This window comes from Apis dorsata, unplaced genomic scaffold (assembly GCF_000469605.1).
Source record: "Apis dorsata unplaced genomic scaffold, Apis dorsata 1.3 scaffold_37, whole genome shotgun sequence".
NCBI lineage: Eukaryota > Metazoa > Arthropoda > Insecta > Hymenoptera > Apidae > Apis > Apis dorsata.
Genome location: NW_006263339.1, coordinates 1,097,331 through 1,103,636, shown reverse-complemented (window position 1 = coordinate 1,103,636; position 6,306 = coordinate 1,097,331). Strand labels below are relative to the sequence as shown.

The 6,306-nt window shown below is 25.1% G+C and overlaps 1 protein-coding gene and 1 long non-coding RNA gene across 2 annotated transcripts in view; one reads left to right on the top strand and one right to left on the bottom strand.

The window, feature by feature from the left end:
• Positions 1-6,306, top strand: part of LOC102681662 (GTPase-activating protein skywalker) — a 40,235-nt gene that overhangs the window by 22,521 nt on the left and 11,408 nt on the right. The gene's annotated exons all lie outside the window — the stretch shown is intronic.
• LOC116186161 lies at positions 3,858-4,348 on the bottom strand. The gene is made up of 2 exons (XR_004151114.1): positions 4,079-4,348; positions 3,858-4,003 (listed from the first exon to the last, which is right to left on the bottom strand). It is a non-coding gene; the product is annotated as an uncharacterized LOC116186161 (long non-coding RNA).

Sequence of the window (6,306 nt, the reverse complement as noted above, 5' to 3'; positions counted from 1 at the left end):
ACTGTTTTACGTAACAATTCTATTTTTTTTTTTTTTTTTTTTAAATATCATTTTGTTTTTGTAAAATATCTTTTTAATTTAAGAAAAATTGTGATAGATAACTTACTTATCTCGTTCATATTGAAAATAAAAAAAAAAAAAAATATTATAGCACTTTTCCATTGAACCTATCGATTTTCTTTTCTAGGTCAGAAATTGTAGAATCAATCGATGCCAATTTCCTGACGCGTATTCCAGTTCGCGGAAAAAAAAAAAAAAGTTTATCGCAATATCTACTTGATCGTCGAAGAGATCATACCTTTGGCGAGCTAATGAATTATGCAGTGAATCCCGAAGGGGAATAAAATGATAACTCCGGTGGATCGTTGGAATCAAGGCTGCACGATGATATTAGCGAGTCGCGTACGCATATTTGGCACTCGCTTGCAATCGCAAAATTTCTCGCCAGACTAGCTTAAACCACCGGTCGTTTGTTTTTTTGAATTATCTGCCATTATTATCTGCAATTAATTTCATTACTTATTTGTCATACTTATTATTCTTGTAATATTCTGTTTTTATTTAAAAAAAAAAAAAAATTATGATAAAATATCATTGTATTTAATTGTATTCAAAAATTTTCTGATCGAATATATCTTTTCGTTATATATATAAACGTAAAATTTTTTATATATACAAATATGTTTACGAATTATATATATTTATTTGTATTTTTATATATATTATTTCTAGATTTGAAACAATAATATATAATGAATTCGTTATTTGATTAATATATACGGAAAGATATATAAATAATTCCTTCAATCAAATAGAATACTATCTCTATAAAAGAATTTCTCCTCGAATAAAATTTCATTGATTATATTTATATTTGTAACATAAAAACAAAGATAAAGTATATGAATTAATCTTTTTTTTAATAAAATTCAATTTTAAATTGATTGAAACGCATTATTTAAAATTCATAAAAAAAATTATTCTTTTTTAAAAAATTTTTTTTTACAATTTCCGGTTTTTCTTGTCGTTATTATTGTTATTATGAAATCGTAGCAACTTTTTTCAACAAACAACGCAAGAAAAACTTCATATATAATGTGTCCATATAATATCGAAAGATAAAATGATATTATCGTTGAATTAAATTATCATGAAGTATACATAGAAGTATACAAGATAACAATATGATTTTATTAAAAAGGAGAGAAGGATTTAATTTAAAAAATTCGAGGATAATCGATATTTCTCAGGTTGATCGTCTCGACCTTCTTCTAAAAACCGGTTATCATTAATTTTCCATGATAGTTCCTCATTGCCTCATGTTCAACGTCATTGAGTTATTTTACAATGATAATATCCAATGAATACTGCATTTAAGCTATTTAATTTTAAATCAGATGGAAATTCTGTTAAATTACATCGTTATTTTCATAAAAATTTTTAAATTTTTAGTCTTGGCGAGTTTCTTTCTAAATTGGTGTTCGTTTCATTCATATAATTCATTTTGCAACAGAAAAATATTTCAATGAATTTAATATTAAGAATTATCTAGAAATTAGTCGGTTGATCTTATGATAATTCTTTCGTGATAAGAGACAAGATCGAATAAAGTAATAATGCGCAATTCTTCTTATAAAAGACAGAATTGCGTTCTTTCTTATCTATCTTAAATCATCTTTCGATCAGTTATGTGATATATCTACTTTCGTCTTGGACTCGACTTTCTTGAAGAAAAACGATTGGCTCATCAAGAGGGTATGGTACTTATATCTTATTTACAGAACAAATTATCACATTATTTATTTTTCAAAAATTATTTTTTTCTCTATTAATTATCTCTATCAAATTGATACAATTTAAATGTAAAATAAATATGCGAAACAAATTAACTAATTTTAATATAATAATGGTTGTTTTGTAAATAAAGAAATAGTAGTAATAATAGTAAGAGGTAGTAATAATAGTAAGAATAGTAAGATTTGATTGGTATAATTTAATGAGTTGAACGATACTTATATTAATAATAGATAACAGGATATATGATTGAACATAAATATTGGCAAAATATTAGCAATAAACATTGGAATTATATTATTTTTTTTTTAACTCTGTACTTCTGCAGATTATTCAAATATTACAGATATTTATTTAAATATCACATTTACAGATTCTTTTAAGCTTTTTAATAATTAAATAATGGAATCAATAAGTTTGGATTATTTTTTAAGAAAATTTTTATAAATTATCTTTTCATAAAATATATGTGAATTATAATAAAAACAAATAAAAATTTCTTACTATAATTTACCATTTAGTCATTACAGACAACTCATACTGTACGTATAAGTATAGCTAAGAACGCTTTATTTGTTTGAGAAACTAATAGTAGCAGTATTCCTTGCAAAAATAAACTGAAATTATACAACAATGTTTTTGCTTACACAAGCTCTGGTTAATAGGGATGCATTCATTATATTACATAGACACAAATTTATATATATCTAAAATTAGATGTCATTGAAAGATTATTTTTATTGATATAATAAATAAAATTAGAGATTAGGTAAGATTACTCCAAGATATAAATCTTTAAGATATGATTTCAAGTTTTTGAATATGCGTATATTATAAATTTTTTGAATTTATAAATTAAAAAATAAAATAATATACACAAGCAATTGCATTACAATTTTAAATATATTTTTAACTTATTTTTTAAATCTAGTCTTTATCTTTAATGTATAATATATACATTATAAAAAAGATTTAAAATAGAGATTATATTTATAGATTCTTATATATCCTTATAAATAAAATGCATGCAATAATTCATTACTTTATCATACGCTTTTCATTATTATTCCGATTTGTATATATTAGTCACTTGACAAACAGAAATCCACGAGAATCCGTGCAGAGAAACCCAATGGAGATGTGTCATCGAGTAACAACAGGCTGCATAGTCTAATTAAATACTCGGAATAGCGTTGGCAATTGTACCGTGCAATAATTGTTGTACTCGGCAACGATCATCATAGAATCGAAAGCGAGATTCCATCTGAAAGACGCACGTTGAATTACGAAGCGAACACCTCGTATCATGAGTTAATAGAATTATGCAAATTTGTCAGTTACCACGGCTGTAGGCTCGATCTTGTTTGCTTAGCGTATTCAACAATGCAACGTTGGCGCGTTCGCGTGTTTGCCCTCGTCTCCAATGAGATATATTTATACTATCAAGTGGTTCGAGCGTTTCAGAGTTGCAATAATATTTATCTGCTGCGGCAACCGCGAGTCTCCAGTCTTTGCACTCGCGTGGTGTTCATTCCGTGAAATAGGAATCCGATCGTCGAATACATTGTAGAATTTTTCATGTAAACCGTTATATGTTTCTTATCACTAAAGCAATTTTCTTCGTGTGTTATATCGAATAATAATAATAATAAATAATAAAATCTGGTTTATATATAACAGATTTTGCAGCATCTCGTTATTATTAATCGATCAGTATTAATCGGAAATTTTCTTTTTTAGAATTGTTGAATTATAATATACTAAATTGATAAACAAATGTTTAATTATTATTTGAACGATAATAGATTTTGATTAGATGTAAGTAATAATGTAATAATGATTTGTTATTCTTAGAAAATGATATTTTTATTATAATATAGTGTGAAATAATTGATGGATATAAGAATCTTTCTAACAGAAATACATTCTATAAAATATATCTTACTTACGTTGCAAACAAAATAATTCTAAGCGTTTTTTAAACACATAAATTTTACTTTATTTGAATTTTTTAACATTTGTTTATCATTAATAATTTGTTTGCCATAGTTAATTCTATACACCGTATGTAAAGGGTTAAACACGCCTTGATAAGGGAATTCCGTTTGCTGTTCAGCCTCCAGGCATAATGAGCATCATCATAAAAGGCTTTATCTGCCGAGCAGTCTCTCTGCGGATTGTGTACAGTAATATTCTCAAATCGCACATGCTGTATTGATAAGAATTAAACATGTTTGTGGATGCAAGATAACTCGCGCATTTTATTAATAACTATTAAGTATACCAAGACAGATTATCGTAGCTCACGGTTTTGCATCTGGCTGCTTTGCTTATTATTAGAGACAGCTTTAACGAGGCTAATTATAGGCGATATTATATATCCATTGTCTCCTGCTGGCTTACTCCTTTAGAAACATGTCGTTATCGAGGTCATTGTCTGATCGACACTCTTTTCCCCGCATAAATAGAACTTTACCACCATGCTTTTTAACTAGCACCATTCGATTCTTATGCATTGCAGGATAAACGTTAATAATATTTGACGGAAAGTTGATATCATATATATATTGCGGGATTTTTAATTATCATCGGTTTTTAATAATATAATTTTCAATATATAATAATATATTATTTCTTAAAATATAATAGACTTCTGTTTTTTAATATTCTTAGAAGGAATAAATTTATTTCTTATGTGTTAGTATTTTTTTTTTTTATTATATCATAAATGGTTAAATAAAAAGTTCTGTGCAAATGATTTTCATCGTTTAGACATATGAGAAGTGACACTTGGTTGCAAGTCTTGTTGATATTGGCATCTTTACAGAAGACAATTGATTTCGGTTGCAAAGTAACCGACGCATCGCGATAAATCGACGTCAACGAAAAGTATATTGCATATGGTAACGCGAAAGATGCATTGGCTCAGATAATTCGCTTCTCCTTTTTTTCCCTTTCCGTTTGAACGATTAAGTACATCGCGGCCTAAGCGATGATACATTTAACTACAGTCACGATTATTATGGGAATGTTTACGGAAGATTCTTGGAAATATATGTCGTCGTTCAGTCTTGAACTTTAATCGAAAAATAATTTTCCTGAAATAATACAAATGATTGGAAAGTTATACAACTTATAAGATTATAGATCAATTAGTACAATTGTAATAAATGATATACATGTATTATTTCACTATTTTTGAATTTTGGATAAAAATGATTTTGTGTTTTTAATATTATGAATATTTTTTTTTTATAATGATATTTCACTATGGACAATTATATCGTGCGTAGGAGGCAAGTTCAAGAACCACGTTTATGATGCAGTGGAATATTGTTCAATCGAATGTTCGATTATCTGTACAGTGCCATCTAGCAAAGGGAAACAAACATTCTATGTTTACGCCAACTTATATGTTCATACACGCTGGCTTATCACTCTGAATTCGTCGGTATAGCAGTATATGCAACATCAATAGACTAAATTAATTTGAATACGGTATTATTGTACTTGAAATATTGATCAAAGGAATTATATAATAGATAAGTTGTAATGGAAAGTAAATAAATAAAATTCCAAAGTGTAATAATTTGTAATAAAAATTTAATAGAAATTGTTTGAATTAATTACGAATAATCAAAATTTTATTTATAGCTATATTAATTATAAAAATATATACACAACAATATTCATACTAAAAATTTTCCACCTTCAATAACAATTTAAAAATAGATATCAAAACATAGTATTTTTATATGAGTGTAGTAAAATGTATGACGTATTTGGCTTCTTCTCGAAGTAAATAGAATTATATTCATTAAAAATTTAATCAACAAATATAATTAAATAATAATATCAACTAAAATTTTTATTATAAATACCTATTTATTTATATTTATTTAAATTATTAATCATTACATGTAATTCAATATTGATTGTAAACTTCTTTAAAATAATTTAATATTTAAAATAATTATATTGCAAAAATAATCTATTTAATATTTAATAACATTATTTATGTATATATTTCTTTTTTTTTTATTTGCTCTTATTTGCTTTCATTAATTATTAATATATTTTTCCTTTAATAATGTTTAATGACTACTTTTAAAAACAAAAAAAAAAAAAAAAATAAAAAAATCAAATAAAGACATTAATATTTTTAATGTCAATCAATTCTAACCTTATTTTTTACGATAACTTCTTCACATCTCATATGAATCGATCGAGAGATTCCGTATGTTATGTAATTTAATGAATAGAAATAAAAAGTAATAAAATTAATATTAATAAATTAATAAATATAAAATAAAATAATATGATAGTAATAAAAACAGTAATAAAATAATAAATAAAAAATAATTTATATCATATATCTATCTATAAAATTGAAGAGAGAAAACAAGAAAATAACTTTAATATTTTTCAATAAGAGGACTAAAGAAAATTTAATGGTGTTTTAATTCAATAACTAGGAATTGTAAATTAAATTAATAAATATTTTATTCTTTT